This window comes from Cryptomeria japonica, chromosome 7, assembly GCF_030272615.1.
Source record: "Cryptomeria japonica chromosome 7, Sugi_1.0, whole genome shotgun sequence".
In the NCBI taxonomy this organism is placed as follows: Eukaryota; Viridiplantae; Streptophyta; class Pinopsida; order Cupressales; family Cupressaceae; genus Cryptomeria; species Cryptomeria japonica.
Window position 1 is genome coordinate 854,346,414 of NC_081411.1, and position 18,297 is coordinate 854,364,710.

Here is an 18,297-nt window from a genome sequence, read left to right on the forward strand (position 1 = left end):
TACATGGTGCATCATTGCCAAAACGGACCACACTACCATCATACTCTTCCAGAGATAGAAACTTACTCTGGTCACCAGTCATATGGTGAGAACACTCATTGTCAATGATCCACTCATTGAAATTATCAAAGCGGGAGACAAGAGCCTTCTTGTCTGACACATATTCCTTGACTGCTACAAACACAATATCTTCACTTTCTTCATCTTCTGATTCCTCATCAGTGACACCTTCATCAACTGCTACAAAGAAGTTTCTCCGGTTTCCTCCTTTGAACTTCTTGAACTTTTCCGGTTTGTCCTTATTATCACCATTAGAACAATTTACAACAATGTGTCCTATCCGGTTACAAGAAAAGCATTTCAAAGGGAGCTTACCTCTGTATTTACCAGTTCCCTTAGGAAGTCTCTTGGCAAGAAGAGCTTCAAATTCCATCAGGATCTCCTCATCATCCATTTCTCTACTTTGTCTTGGTTCACAATTGGTACTTGCTTCTTTTCCCTTTCTGGATGGTGCAACCGATGCTCTAAAGGCTGATTCAATCTTCTAAATACTACCATCATAATTATTTAGCTGATAAGTTGTCAACTTTGCAATGATGGAGTCCAGGGATACCTTTGTCCTGTCTACAGACCTCAACTTTTGAATAACAACAACCTTTATTGCATAGACTGGTAATAAGGATCTCAAAACTTTGCTAACAATAGTGGAATCTTCTATTTTACCACATGCACTCTTGATATCTCCTACAACCATTTTGATTCTTATTCCATATTGTTGAATGGTCTCTCCTTCAACCATCTGCATGTCTTCAAACTTTCCCCTAAGACTTTCTTCCTTAGCTTGTTTTACATGCTCATCACCGCCATAGATATTCTCAAGCACATCCCATACTTCTTTGGGATTCTCTTTATCCTGAACATCAATAAACTCAATGTCAGATAAACTGATGATTAGGGCTTCCATGACTTGCCCATTTTCTTGAATCCCTCTCTTTTGATCATCGGTGAGAGTAGCGATAGGGATTACATAAGTATTCTCAGCATAGCTCCAGTGTTGAGCACCCATGCTTCTGATGTATATCTTCATTCCATCCTTCCATATTTTAAAGTTATCTCTGTTGAACTTTGGACCTTCCCTCTTCATCATTAGACTAGGATCTTTCCCTCAAGTGGTTAAGCTTACAACACAGAGGACCTGGAGGATGCTCTAATACCAATTGATGAATAAATGATGAACAATTAGTACCAAACCGGTACTGAGTGGGTGGGTGAATCAATACAGGAAAAAATCAATTTTCCTGAACCGGTTTGACTGCAAACAGTGCACTTGACTGAAAATCACTAACATCGGTCTAAACCAGATTACTATCAGTTAAACATAGTGAGACGGCGAAGGACCTAAACCGGTAACACTTAGCTTTCCACACAATCTAACATCTTATTTCCACTTCACCCATACACATACACTAGTTTTCTACAATCAGAAATATAATAACCTGCTAGTTCAACATGATTTACCACTTGACAGAAAATAACAAAGCATCACATGAAAAGGCATCACACATGACACATATTTTTCATGTGGAAACCCAACTGGGAAAAACCACTGTGGGGATGAATACCCACAATTTGTTCTTTGAACCCTTTTGAAGTCCGCTTTGTTAGGAGCCTGGTCCGGTTAAAGACTGTTACAATAGGTTTTGTTAGGAACCGATCCTGCTAGGGATCACCCGGTTAAGGGATGGCTAAATACCCAGTTAAGGGTTAAACCCTATTAAAGGTTACCTTGTTAGAGAATTTTAAGAACTCAATGATTTTGAGTCACCCTGTTAAAGGATTTACAACAAGCTGGTTAAAGCTACCCTGTTAAGGGATTTTCCAACTATTGAAGTGGTTAGAGATCAACAAGTATTACGGTGATATGCTAACAACACTCAATGCCAATGCAGATCCGCTTTAGTTCCTTCCTTCTGCAATCACACTTTGTAGGTATCTATTCTATTATCTGGTCTGGCAAGAATCACATATCTCTGCACTTAGATACACACACAACATTTGCCAACAACCTCAACATGAAAAACAACATCGACCTTATAGGAAACAGATAGGCCGGTAGCATAAACCCCAAACCCTAAACATTTAGGTTAAGCAATTCAGTTGGTTCAATCTTGACCGTTGAACACTTTGCATTGAATACAACAGTCTTGAACAGATCTCAAGACGTTCTCCATCGTTCGTTTTTCACTGCTTCTTGGAGGCTGATAACCCATCACGCGTTCTCCATTGTTTACAGAGACTTCACACATTCCTGAGGTAGGTAGGAGCAATCTCCTTCATGCAAGATCCTTCACGCGCACAAGGCTGATGTGGCAACACAATATGTTCCTCATTACAATGCTAACTCATCACACGACATCATCGGTTGAATCACACAGGCTTGGAACACTTCAATCGGAAACCCTGAAGCTAAGACTACCAACCGGTAGTCATACCATATGAAACCTTGATACAAAAAATTCCATATACTGGTTCAAATTCCAACATACCAGTTCACTTGGACAGACATACCGCTTCAATTTTTCACATATACCGGTTCACTACATCATACCGGTTCTGTTACAAGTTGCTTACTTCAATATACCGGTTCACTCTTCAACATATTGACATCAATGACAATCATACAATATCATCATGTCATCAAACTCTGCACATATGCCAACAATTCATGGTAATTTATCCTATGTTAACAAAGACAAGATTGTGTGTCATGCAACACCAATGCCATAGCCAATGGACTTCATGGTAAAGTCGTAGAGTCGTTAGGTTCCCAAGCCTACAAAAATAAAACCAAACAATGTATGTCTCAAATCAACTCACAATGAAAGAAGTTCTTTTGGGTGTTGTAGTGTTGCTTTACACCTTGGGTGTTCATGCATTAGCCACTTTAGGCAAGAATTATGTGATCTTGGTGCTCAATAGTGGATTATGAATGATTGATTGAACCGCACAATTTGGCTTATTTCACCACAAGTGACACATAAATAATTTTTTTGCCCCTTACCTTTCTCACGAATGAGATATACCTTGCACTTTCTTTGCCAAGTTTTCTTATTGATGTAGGTATCCATAATTTGCACAATCTCAAGTTGTTGCATTTTAGAAATCTATTTTCTCCAATTTATCTCATCATGTACTTGTACCATATCCTCTTGCTTGTTGGGGGAAGCATAGGTAGAAAGTGATGGATTGTTTTCATTGATGTCAAAAAGCATTTTGTAATATAGTTGATGAAGGCTGGCTTGTGACAAATCTATGGCACTACGATCAAGGTATCATTAGGAAATGTCAAAGAGCATTTTAACTATTGTGTTTGACCTCCCTCCTTGTGGTGCCCAATTTTGGGCAGCTTAAATTTGAAAATTGATTTTCTAAAGGGGTCAACCACTTCTAACTCATGCATCCATTTTCTTGGGAAGAAAATAAAATATATATTTTTTTTCTTGGGCTAATCTCTTTGGTTTGGGTACCCACTTTCAACATGCAAATAAATAATAAAATAAAATAATTTTATGTAATCTTGGTTGACCAACATGAAGAGAGGTAACCGTTGATGAAGGGGGTGCTTTTTCCAAGTATAAAAGAGAGGCCATTTGGAGTTTATTTTATCAACCATTCATTGAATATTATTCTCATTCATAGCAAATCTAGATCAGACCTTATAAGCAAATCTAAGGTGAATGTATGAGCAAACTTTGAAGGTGAATTATTTGTAGACATAAGAGAAGAATTCAAGGGAAAATTATTGCAGATCTCAAAGCTGAATTTAAGGGTGAATTATTGAAAACCTAAGAGAAAAAATCTAGAGTGAATTATTGTAGATCAAACATAATTTAAGGGTGAATTGTTGCAGAACTATGAGCAAAATTTAAGGGCAATTTATTTTAGAGCTATGAACAATTTTTTTTCAAGATCATAAGTAGATTTCAAATAGATTTGTGGAGAAGAATTAGATATGATTCATGAAGAAGATCAAGAACTTATCACTTTATGCTTTTGGAGGTTGGTGCCTCATTTTGAAGGAGATTGGTGTCTCTTGCTAAGTTGGTGCTCAATTGTGGGGAATGGTTTCTCCAATGGGTTGGTGCCTACAAATCATCTAAAGGAGATTGGTGTTTCTTATGGTTTGGTGCCTACAAAAATTATAAGAAGTTTCAAATACAAAAGCAATATTTTGTCATGGTTTTCTCTCGCAAGGGTTTCCATGTAAATTGTGTGTTCTCCTTGTGTTTTTACTTGCTTGATCTTGCATTTGTGGTTGATTAAGTTTTGAAATATTGCTTTTGTGATTAATTAAGATTTGAAAAGTAAAAGTTTGAACATTATTATATTGATTCACCCCTCCTTTTAGTATAATCTCGTGCTCTTCATAAAAATAATTTAATTTCAAGATCAAAGAGATATGTAATCTTCTTAAATCTCAATTTCATTTGTTTCTTGCAAACTTACATAATACTTTGCATGGACCAATCTTTTTGGTATTTTATTTTTAGTAGGCCACCTTAGGGATTCACTCTTTCCTCAAGTGTACTGTGACCAACTTCCCCTCTAAGTATTCCCATTCCTATGCATATGTATCTTGTGCTTTATATATATGATACTTCTCTTCTCCAATATTTTTGTAGATAAACCTCATTTATGTGCCATGTGGAGTCAAAAATCTATGCTAATGCATGTTCCCCCTTCAATTCTCAATATATTTATGTTATCATAGGTTCATCTAATCCTCACACTACTTAGAACATCTTTCTTGTTGATTTATTCATTGAATTGCTATAAATAAGTGTTGCTTATGCCAATATGGATTCCAATTGAGCGAGGTTGTCTCTCACCATATATACCTTAGTAAGTTGCCAAGACTTTGGTTGACAACCTTAGTTTGACTATCATTGTGTAGATCTATGCAAAGAAATAGTTGATCCTTGTACCCAACTTCCAAAATATTTATCAATGTGACAAAGGAACTTCACATCTTTATCAAAAGTAATACAAAACATGCAAATGTTATTGTTTCATTAAAGAACAAATTTGTCACTCTTGATACATCATTTGTTTTCTTGCAGGCAATTAAATGTGTTAGAATTTGTCAATAATTACAAATGTCATGAACAATTCCTTCCAGGATCTATCTAACACTAACAATGGACTGTGCAATCAATTTGCTAGACATTTTACATCTCTCAACAAATCTATGCATACATTTGCACTAGTCAGTCTAATGTTATCTTTCCTATAACAATGCTTATGCCAAACCATATAATCAATGCAATTGCATCTTGTTATATTTTGTTAGTAGTTACAAGGTTGACTTATTTTGTTAGTTTGTTTTTTGAGTTTTGGCAGTATATTAATAAATAGTTATAAGTTGTTATAGATGAGCAAGGTCTAATAAACAATTGTTCAACTCTCTAAATAGGTTTTTTGTAGTTAAGGAATAGATTTGAATTGCAAATGATCCTCTCTTATCTAAATTCAATGCAAGCAAACACTATCATAAATAAAATATCTATTGTATTATTCTTGTACAATCAAATATATTCTGAACTTTATTTTAATCTCTCTATTATTGCATTGGTGTAATAGGATCATAATAATTTACATTTGGCGTCATTGCATTTATGAATTTGAGGAAAAGAGAATCAAAGTTGGTTGTAACTATTGATGATAATAATAAAATAATGCAACAAATATAAAGAAAGGTGTGACTAAAAGATGAGGAGCATAATGGAAACCAATGCTATATGCCAAGAAATTAATGTTATTAGGCTTAAATAAAGGTGGGATAAGACCATGCCTTGGTCCTAAAAATTAGGACTCTAGAATGGGGGCAAGACAAGGAAGATATTGAGGATTTGTGAGTAGAATTAACATTGCAACCAAGCCTCAAAAATAGGAATGCCAAAGTGAGGCCTAGGTGAGGACAAAATTGTAGGTGAGTACAATTTAGGACACTACATTTAGTCCCCACTTTATTGGGAGTATGAGACTAAGCATACTCGCGATAAAGTACAAAGTTGCATTGAAAAACTTTCACCAAGATATCAAAGAGACAAGACACACTAAGCCCCACACTAATCCCCCAAGGACTTTAGGATTTTATTACTCCAATAGCGAGATAAAAGGGACAACATAAGAAAGGAGAAGAAGAGAGAACATGACTACACTAGCGTAGTAAGATTCCCTTAATAGGAGTCATGAAAAATAAAAGTACCAAATTATAAAGAAAAAGGCTTAGTTTTCGAAGTAGTTTGAGTATAAAAAACATGTCATGGTGTGTGCGTGAAGTGTAACATTGAGTGGAGTGTATGCCCCCAATGTTAAAGTGATTGCATATGCCTATTGGGATCAATTGCTTTAAGGTAGCATGCATCCAAAAGACAAACACACTACTACAATGAGATGCCCCCAAGAAAAGACAAATAAAAGGATAATGGTCACAAAACATATATGAAAAAGCATATAAGGGACCCACCAAGTATGGGATCATTATGCTCTCATGATAAATAATGTATATCAAGAATATTTGTATTGAATTGACCTCATCCCCCAAAGGTAGTGGAACTAAAAACATAATGGTAAAAGAGGATATGTGTCTTTTTGAGTCAACATGGAAGAGAGCAAAAAGAGATCTCAACACTTTGCATCGTCCCTAAGTAGACAACACAAGGCACAACATATAGAAGAATTGAGATACAAATAGAATAATGCCACAACAAATTTGAGATATTTATTACCTTGCACCAATGGAGTAACAAGGGTCATCCTAAGAGAACATGTGAAAAGAGCTCGAACCATCATTTTTCTTAAGCATTTTTAATCCCAAAATGCTTCCTCCCTAGGGTTAGGCAAAGGCTAGACAAATGGGATCAAGTCAACATTTGGTGTCTTCAGTTAGCACGACATCTTCATCAATGTTCTCTCACACAATGGTTCCTTTTAGCTTTAGTCGAGACTTGTGAAGGTTTAGGATCAATGGACATAGGTTTCTTTTCTTCTCTTAAGGGGGGAGGGGGGATGGGAGAAATCCCACTAGGTTGAGACATAGAAGATACCAAGCACTTTTATTTGTAAGATGTAGGAGGTGAGACTAACACATATATAGGAGGAATAGGAGTAGGAAGAATACCATGTCCATTATGGGGAGGAGGAATATTTATAGATATATGATCTCTAGGCTTACTCAAGGACATGATCATCTCATTTTTGCACTTCTGATAAGATAAGAAAAGGATGTCACTTCAAGGCTTAAGAGGTTCATGTACTTGTTGAGGCCAAAAGTAATCAAGGGTGAAATTACCACACTTTGTTGTGGGTTGGTAAAGGCTATGATTAATTTTTATGATGGTGCCATTATGAAAGAATCTCAAATATTTATGGATTTTAGAAGGTATAGATTTTATAGAAGAGAGCCAAGGATGCCCCAACTTCACATGAAATTGAGCCAATATACGAATAATAGAAAAAGTGATATCTAAGCACTTAGTACCAACCTCAACAAGTAGACTAATAGAACCAATATTAGGGAAAGAGAAACCATCATACCCCTTGACCAAAACATTAGTTTTGTTATATGTAACTTGATGCAATTTTATAATATAAAGATATTCTTCAGGAATCACATTTACACACACTGGATCAATGAGCACCCCTCGTGAGAGTTTATCTTTGATCTTCGTAGTGATATAGAATGGGCCATCAGGGGCAATAATATTCTCACTAGGACCAAAGGTAATGCATAGGTCCTTAGGAGGTGTAGGTTTATCAACAAGATTCACAACATTGTTAGAATCTATACCAAGGTCATCGAGAGAAAAGGCAAGAGACTCAAACTCAACAACATTGTTGGAGTGACAATGAAAAGGATTGGTGAATATTTGGAGGTTTTGATTAGGAGGAGCTATAGACTTGTTTACTTTGTCATTCACACTAGCTGATGAGTCATCTTTTTGGCTATATTATATGAACTTTATGTTATGTTAGATTTGTCATTTTGTGACTCAGACATTACGATTGAGATAGATATAAGCCTTTTTGTGTTTAACCTATGAACTTTGCTATCTATTAAACAACCTTATAAATAATATTAAATCCATTTTAATGATAAGGGAATGCTTGATTAAATGTTGATTAAAAGTAGTATTGTTCAAATATATGTTGTGTGTGTTAACTTATGTGTATACAACTGGAGAAAAGACCAAGTCAACAAAGGACATCTATTGCTGATTCAAAGAATTGCAGTCCTAGTCAAATAAGAACTATTGAACCAATCAAGCCAACAACTGTTAACAATCACAAAAATCCTAGTTGCAGTTGATGCAATTGTTGCTTTAGAACATGTGTCGGTTTGTCAAGGAAATCTAGAGGAAACCTTGGCCTATATTTGTGCATGAGAATGAGTCCTAGAATGCTTCATTCTTCTATGCTTTTATTTATAATAAAAGTAGTCCTCCTAGTTTGTTGGGAGTGGATCGGCTGCATAGTTAGTTAGTTGTAAAATCTCTTATAAATCCATTGGTTAGAGATGGAGAACGTAATGCAATTTTATCTTACTTGAACATTGAGTGTACTTTGTTTCATAGTTGAAAATAATAAAGAGATTTCAGTTATGTCATATTCATTGTCAAAAAGTATCAATGTGTTTATGATGCCTTTGTAATCTTTAGATCTGGTTAAGATTTTGGAGGCTCATCCAAGGGGGCCCACTTGGGGAGCATCCATGTTCATTTAATTTCATTTTATTCTATGCGAGATCATTAGCAAGCTTATGTTTGTTGTTAGAATCTTTCAATTGACTGTCGTGCAGCCACATAAACTCTATTTTGTGATTGTTCCTGCAATTGAAGGAAAGCAAAGTTTTATGATTACTGGCTGGTTAGTTCATTTTCTGCAAAAAGTTATAAGTTTCATATTAAGTAGATTAAGTTGATATCAGTAGAACCAACTTTAGAATTCAACGCTTTCCGTCAATTTCTTATTTAGTTGCTTCAAGCTTAAGTTAAGTATTCCTTATGAGTTTCTTAGTGCACATATAGTGCAGATCTATTTCAAGTATACATTCTTGGGTTGACAAGTGAATGAGTTTCTAATTAATGAATTAGTAGTTAAATGGTGCAGAGAATTGAACCCTTCGGTCAAGAAAATGTGTCTTAATTACTAAGGCATTATTAGGAACCAACACCAACTATAGATATAGTAATATTATCAATGAAGTCTTGAATTTTACTCCTTAATGTATAACATTTCTCGATATCATGGCCAAGTTGATGGTGATATTGACAAAAGGCTTTGGGATCATGATAGGGTGGCAATGGTTTAGAAGTATCAATTTACTTCATGGGAGGAAGTTTCAACACATTAGCATTTATCAACCTCGACATTATACTATGCAAAGACTTAGAAAGGGGAGTTAATTAATTTTTAAAGTATTTGGATAAAGGGACCACACCTAATGTTGTGGTTGCCACTTGAGTGTTGTTGTTGTCATTTATCTTGATGTAACCTTTGTTGGGTTTAAACTTCACAAATGATTATTGAGCACCCCCATTCTTATCAGTCGAAGCCATTGAAGAGGATGATTCAAGTTGACACACTTGAACTTGATCATTATGAAGCATTGTACACAATTGTGTAAAGGAAGTAAACTTAGAAAATAGAAGCTTATCTCTAATATCTTTTTGTAAAATAGCAATACAAAATATTTGCACATCATGATTAGGCACTTGATAAACAATTTGAGAATGCAAATGTTTATATCTACCAATGAAATTAGTCACTTTTTCTTTAACTCCTTGCTTACAATGAATCAAATTGGGATAAGTAATTTTAGGACCAAAATTATTTTGAAACTGTTGAATGAAAGCATTAGCCAATTGTTGAAAATAAGTAATGGAATAAGGAGAAAAAGAACAATACCATTGCAAAGCTTTATCCCTAAAGGTTCTAGTAAATAACTTAGCCATAAGTATTTGGTCATGAGAAAAATCACTACACAAAGTTTGAAATGTCTTCACATGAGTTAAGAGGTCACATTTTCCATTATACAACTCCAATTAAGGGACTTCCATATGTTTAGAGGTAACCGCACAGACAATTTCATAAGATAATGGGGTCGCTACATCAAATGTGGGAACATTGAACTTGGATTGAGTAGTGGAAACCAATTATTGTTGTAGGGATATAACAATTTAGGCTAGATTATTGATGGTTGTTTCGATGGATGGATTAAAATTGGACATGTTGGATTGTGATGGAGGAGTAGCATTGTTATATGCCAGTGGAGGTTGAGAATAAGGAGATGGAACATTATGGTATGTTAGTATGGGAGATGAATGGGATACAAATGGAAGACTCGTGACAAGAGGTGGGCAAGAATATTGATTAACAAGATTGCCCCTATAACTAATATGTGTAGGATTAATCTTTTGTGTGGAATTAGTCATGATAAAGATGTAAATGTAGGCACACTAGGCAACGATGTAGGCATAGTAATGGAATGATTGACTTGACTAGTGGGTTGAGAGTAACCAAGGACTTCGACACAAATTTTGATTGGCATGATATTAGTGTAAACAATTTGAGAAAGTTCACACAATAAATCAACACCAATTTTATCACTTTGCACCATTCTTTTTGAGCCTTCAAGCAAGGGGATCACCTCACTTTCCAAGTATTTTTGACTCATCAATTGTTGAACATTTTCAAATTCATTGTCAATTTTCTCCAATTGGCCAATATTAATCCTACTTCATCCATATCATAAGAATTATGAGGAGAATGGGGATAAATGATGTCATTTGTTGGATTAGAGGAAGCACCAACATTCTCATGGAATAAGTGATCTAATTCAGGCTTCATACCCTTAGTGTTTAAACCTTTGGAATCCTTAATTCTACAACTTCTTCTCCCAAGAATATTGTATGTAGGACTAATGGTGACAAAACTCATGCACAAAGGAGGGAAATTTGAATACAACAATTGAAAACTATGATTAAGAAATATAATTTGGTGTAACAATGATTGATTACCCAGTTAAATAAGAAATTTGATTTGAGATTTGGAACAAAACATAACATGTCATAATAAATAGGATTGAAAATATACTTGAAAAATTATGCAACCCACAAGATACTTTTAGAATAATAAATTAGGTTTTTTGTGAATTTAGCCTATAAAATTATTAAATTTGATTGAAAATAAAAACTATGTGCAAATTTGAATTTATAATGCATACAAAATTAGATTTGAGACAATAAATTAGAATTAGGCATGCAAGATGTCGGGTTCACCAAAATGTAATGGTTGGAAAATTAGGAATTAGGGTTTCACTAAGTAAATTCACTAAATAACCCAATTAAACCAAATTACATTGAAAGAGGGTTGAACCCAATAGATCTAGGCTCAATCCTGATGGGGAAAGGTCTAAGATTCTGATTGGATTCAACTAATTTTTATTGCTTATCCTCTTTCTTAGTTGAATTTGTAATGTGATTGTGAATTTAGGGCAAAACAATGAATTATTGAAGTAAATTAATAGAAATAATAAGCTACAGATATCCCACAGAGCCACAAACTTGGATTTGGGCAAAATGATATTTCTAAAACCTGTTCCCAGAAGTTCAGCCTGATTTTTTGGGACCACGCAGTACAGATTCGCCCTCGTTCTCCAAATTTTTCATCATTGAAAGTTGAACATGTTCGTCATTGTTTAATCTGTCAAAATTCTCTAGTATAGCTCCACACCTATTTCTTGCACATAGAAAGAAAGGGAAATATGTTGGGAATAGGGGTTTGCCTTAGGTCAAACCTTTGTTTTGGAATGAACCTTGAAATATAATTGACAAATGTAATGAAAGACTGTAATAAAGTACTTTCCTTTTGAGGGAAAGACCGAATCTAAAATGTAATGCTTGAAACCACAATGTTTACCTTGATGAAGTTTTTTTTTTCTTCATACAAAGATTTAGAGTTTCATGTAGGACTCCTTCATAAAAGATTGATCATGGATGCCACCTTCAATAATTGAACTTGATGTCTTTTTTTCTCTAATGCTTGATGAATGTCTGTTTGCTTGCTCACTTGAATTGAATTTTGCCAAAGTGTAACTGAGATCATAGAGGTCATTAGATTAGATTTCAAATGAGAGGGGTAGACCTCCTTTTATACTTGTCTGCTTTTAAATTCAATTAAATTTCCTGAGTAGGTCGACATGAGATCCAAATCCTTGCTCATTTGTGATGACTATTGTGAGGCCCCAATTTAGGGCTTGGTTAAGAGGCCAAGGGTGTGGTATGCCCTAATCCTGATTTAGGACCAAGGCATACCATGTCTTGAACCTGAAAATCAAGACTCCAAAATGGGGGGAATACAGGGAGATAGTGATGATGTAGAGTAGATAGGTGGTGTGAGCAGAATCAACATTGCAATTAGGTCTTGGAAATCGGAATACTAAAGTAAGGCATAAGTTAGGAAAAAATTATAGGCAAGTACAATTTAGGACAATACACCAGTATGCCTTTCCATCCACCCTTGAAAGTTTGAAAGTCCTCTTTTGTTGATGTCATGTTGACATCATCCACTCCAAGTAATTCTCATCCATGATGATGTCACCCTTTGCTAATGTCATTGTTCTTTTAGAATCTTGGAATGCCTCATTCCCCTATCCCATGATATATATTTCTAAAGTATCTTTATGGCTTGATTTCTAACAAAATGGTTCATGTTGGGACATCAAAGGATTTCATGTTTCTCTCCTAGGTTCAATGGTCTAGTAAGTAATGGCCTAATACTTCAAAAAGTTTGCTTTATTTTTTTTAGGGTTCAAGATTTTTAATGTTTGATCATCCAAAGGTCTAATCAAGTATGAAATTTATTTTTTAATGGTTGTAAAGGTTCATTGGTGACTGAGACATGTGTATTTTTTAGTGTGTTTAGGCGCCAAAGTTAAATGCCCAGTGTATGCCTCCTAGTCACCATCGTTAATGCTAAAGGTCACTCAACTACTAGAGATTAATATAAATGTTCTCCATCAATCTAGAACACTCATTTTGAGCAAGATTCATCCCTAGCCACAAATTTTGAGGGCTATAATGCTACGGTTAGGTTTCATCTTGGTGTTGTTATAGGGATTATTTTTTTATCATTTTGGGAAGGTTGGTTCATGCATTGTCTCTAGATCTTAGATAATTATAGGGCAGCCATAAATGCCAAGTCTAGTTCATTGAGGGGTTTTAGATCTATGGAAACGAAGAAGGGTAATATCACATGTGGATTTTGTCATATAATGTCTCCATGACATTAGGTGTGTTTTCAAGAAGGTTTGTTAGTCATTTTCTTTAGTATCAACATTTTGGGTCAACACTTTATGATTATCATCAAGATAGTAGAGAGCTAGTGGAGTAAAATGAATGAAATGTAAACATGGGCAAGATAAAAAGAGAGGGAGGAAGAGGAAGTTGCACACAATTCGAGATATATGGAACAAAGGAGTATGTGGTTGAAAGGAATATGTGGATAAGTGTATGCAGAAATTTAGTGAAAAAATAAGAATATGAGAATAAATCTAAATCAAGAGAAAATAAAAAAGAGAAGGATAAATATATTGGAAAATATAAAATTAGAATGGCAATAAAGAAGTGAGAGAAAAAAATTATTTAATATATCAATTAAAATAAGCTATATATTAAAAAACCGAGGGAACATGAATGAGAAAGAATATATAAGAGCAAGCAAAAATAAGAGTGAGAACTGAATTAAAAAAAGATAAGGAAAAGGGGAAAAAAGAAAATGAGAATGAAGAAAATGTGGAAAAAAACTATAAAGGGGAAGAAAAAGCAAAAAGATACAAATTTAAATATATAAATGTTATATATGTATGCATATAAATACATTTATGTGTATGTATATATATGTCATATTTATATATTTAGATCTATCTCATATTTGAAATTGAGAGATATTAATCTAAAAGACATAAAAAGGGTTAAAAAAAGGAAGACAATAAGAGATAGATGACATGAATATATATAAATTTAATGACAATTGCATAGAATTAAATATATATTTTGAATCTATATATATTTGAAAGTATATATTTTTCATGTTTAAATTTAATTGTATATACTTCTGTCATTTGATGGTCATATTTAAATATAATAATTAAATTTAAATAGGCCATCTATTAGGAAAATGGTGTCTCAACCTTTTAATAATAATGAAAATTGTGTTGGTGTGTTTGGAGTGTTGAATATTGTACTGGTGTGTTTAGATGGCTAGATATTGTATTGGTGTGTTTAAGTGTGTTTAGAGAGTTGGATAAGGAATGCTCAAGTTTTTCCTACTAGTGCATTTTGTGTGTTGTTGAAGTACTTCTAGAATGCTCGATAGTTGATAAAGCTACATTTTATGTATAACTTGTTATTTAGATCCTGACCATTTATCATTAGGCTATAGATCTAATAGTGGATATTTTGTGTTCTTTGTTTGCCCTAGAAGACAACCCTATATTATAAGGTCATTGTTTTACAACTAGGTAGTGTGATGTATTATCAAAGTCTGATAGATGTTGAGTTACCTCTAAATCTCCATTGGTGATACTCCTGTGAGAATCTTTATTTGCAAGTATATTGTAATCTGTTGTTGATTTTTGAATAATATATTGGGAGCCTTTTGGAGTGTGTAGTTTTTCTCTTGAAAGGGTTTTCCCACATAAGTCATTGTGTTGTGGTATGCATGTTAGTTACGTTTATTTCTATTAAGTTTCTATAACTATTGTAATGACCTATAAAAGCTTTTTCATTACCCTCCTCTCAAGGTTAGTGTAGGAATTTGTTCTTCTACTTAACTTTTTTACAAGTGGTATCAGAGCCTGATCACATTTGGTTTCAATTGTGGGTTGTTGGGTTTTTTGAAGTAATCCAGATTTGAGTGGGAGCTTGTGTAGAAGATACTTTTTGATTTTGTCGTAGGAATTCTCAGATGGCAAGTATGCTAGGGAGAATAGAGGTGGATAAATTTTCAAGTAATTTTGAGATGTGGAAACTGAAGATGGAGGATCTACTAATAGATCAAGATCTATGTGATGTTGTTGATGTTAATGTCTCAAGACCTTTAAAACCTACTACGACTACTTAATATTATGTTATGGATCATAAAGCCAAGGGTCTAATTAGATTGTACTATACTAATTAATGTCCATAATGAGACCTCTACAAAGAAGCTATGGAATAAGCTTGGTGATATGTATCAAGCCAAATCTTAATTAAATCATATTTTCTTGAAGAAGAAAATTTATTCCTTGAGAATGGAATAGGGTGGATGGATTACAAACCACATGGAAGAATTAGATTGTACTATACTAATCAATGTCCATAATGAGACCTCTACAAAGAAGCTATGGAATAAGCTTGGTGATATGTATCAAGCCAAATCTTAATTAAATCATATTTTCTTGAAGAAGAAAATTTATTCCTTGAGAATGGAATAGGGTGGATGGATTACAAACCACATGGAAGAATTCAATATGTTGGTGGCTCAATTAACACCCATTGGTGTCAAGATGGATGAGGAGGGGAAATGTAAAATCTTGCTTTGTTCTTTGTGTGTTCGTGGGATTGTTGTGTTATGGCTATTGGTAGTACTTTTGTTGTTCTAAAATTTAAAGATGTGGTGGGTGCCTTTCTTGGTGAAGAGATGCAGAGGAAGGTATCCATAAGTTGAAGGAATTCCTAGCTATTTATGGAAGACCTAAGAAAAAAGGCAAGAAGAATGAGTGGTGTAATAAATCCAAGTCTAAAGGGAGTTTCAAATCTCCTTACACCATCTAAGATAAATTTAAATGTAAAATAGGTTTTGGCATGTTCTTATGGTTAAGTTGTTGTGTTGTTGTTCCTGCCAATAAGATTCAAACCCCTTTGGAGTGCTATTGTTGAAAGTTTAAATGGGGATGAGGTCCCCCATGTTTGGCCTCACCTGTTCATAGCTTTGTGTTAAAAGCATTTACCCCTTTTTAAAAAATTAAATATAAAATAAACATGAAAAGTTAAATAAAAAGAAAAAAAATGATTTATATTTAAATTAAATGTATATACTGATCAATGAAATGTATATTTGTATGCCATTTATTTGTCATATATACATTTAAATATATGTATATACATTTAAATTAAAATATGTCATTATGACAAATTTAAATATGAAAAAAATAAAAAAAAATTCAAAGAAACCTAAAGAATCAAAGAAATAAAACTTTATAGACCCACGAGAACCTTTTCTTTTATATTTTTACGGTACTTTGAAAATTCTTCTATAGAGTTAGAAATAACAAAAAAAAAAGTAACATGGATGAAATCATTAAGGGCATCATATAACACGTAAAAATCTTCCTAAGAGAAAGAATCACTAAAAGTGTTAAAAAGTTTGGAGAAAGAGATATCACATGGTTAGGTTGCTTGTGATCACCAAACAACAAGAAAAGAGAAAAAAGTTAAAGTAGGAGGTGGATATAGTTAACTATTGCATTTCTCTTTTAGGACTATCTAGAATAAGGTCTGTGATAGTATCTCAAAATTTATTTTTATCTTTGAAATTATTTTTTCTTGAAAGATAGTGTGCAACATCAAGTTCATCAAAATGTAAAAAGGTGAATCATAATACACATTGACATCTCTATGTCTCTCCTTGGGGATGTGGTTCTTATGGTTGGGGATAGGCCATGGATCCAATCGTTGGATTATGAGGGCCTCCACTTTCATTGTAGTAGATGCTTCTCAATGGGTCATTTAGCTTTGGATGAATATCTCTCATGCCGTAAAGTTGTTGCTACTCGGTGGAAAGATGCTATCATTGATCATTTGACTGTCAAGGCTTCTGATTTTGATGACTCCTCACATGCAGTTGATGACTCCTCCCGGAATGAGGTTGTGCCTCTTACTGTTGTTGAGGCCTTTTCTAGTGCCCTGGATGCTAGAGGTGTGGCCTCCTTTGGCCTTGAGGATTTTACTCATGTTACTCTTGTTCTACAAGCACAATCTGCTCTTGTTTTGCAATAATAGTTTGCTCCTTGCGAGTCTGTTCCTGATGTTGTTCTGTAGCAAATGTTTGATGTTGTTGTGGACATTTTATCTAAGGGGACTTCCTTGCTAGACCCTACCTACAATGTTGTTCCTAGTGGTAGTATTTCCTAGACCGTTGTTTGTTGCAGGCGAAAAGGTAAGTCTCCCAAGCCCACCCCAGCCCCCCCCAAAAAAAGAAGAAAAAGAAAAAGAAAAACTCTTTCGTGACGAGTTTTGTATGTTTCTCCCCACTCCTAAGTTGGAATCTTAACTTTTTGCTATTGTGTTGTTGCTAGTATGGTAGGCCTTTAATAGTGAATAGCTTGTTGTTATTGTCTTGTTTGACCTGAGAATGTTTAGTGCCAACACCCTTCTTTTGTTGCTTATTTTAATAAAAAAATCAAAGAGGTAGTGTGGAAAATTAATCTCACCAAAATATAAATGGTGAACCACAACAAGACATATGAGATGTAGAACATCAAGCTCACTAAAATGTAAAAGTGTTTTCTTTTTTATTCAACTAAAGTATTTAGTCCTTCTCCTACATTAAAAAATTATCTAGTTATCTATGAAATATATTTTATTACAATTTATTACAACAAAACTAAAAATTTGAAAGTTCTCTATGACATAGAAATTTTAAAATCTAACTAAGCTAAACATGAGAGAACTTACTAGAATATAGTTTTACAAAAATCTTGAATATAGGTTTATAAATTCTTATTTTAGAATAATAAAGAATTATAGAAAAACATTTTTTTTGGTAGAGTCAAGATGCTAGTGGAAATTATGATAGCACTTTGCAAAACACTAGCGCAATGTGTTGTCATCCTTTATGGATAGAAATTTTGAAGCACTATTCTACCCAAAAAAAGACTATCAATGGTGGAGGGGAAAAAATAACCCAAGATGTCTACTAATGTCATCATGATATCACCACCAAATTTGATAGAACTACTACCAAGACTAAAGGTCATTTGACTTTGGAGTCTCTACTAACTTTGGCAACACAACTAATTTTGGAGGAGCCACCAAAATAGTAAAACATCCAAAAAGTGCTCGATTGCTAAAAAAACTCAAAATGACACATTGTATAGTGTGTAAATTTTTATTTTTTATTTTTAAAAAGTATTAAGAAAATTGGTTGGGGAAGGGATTTGAACCCATCACCATCATGCCTACCACAACTCTA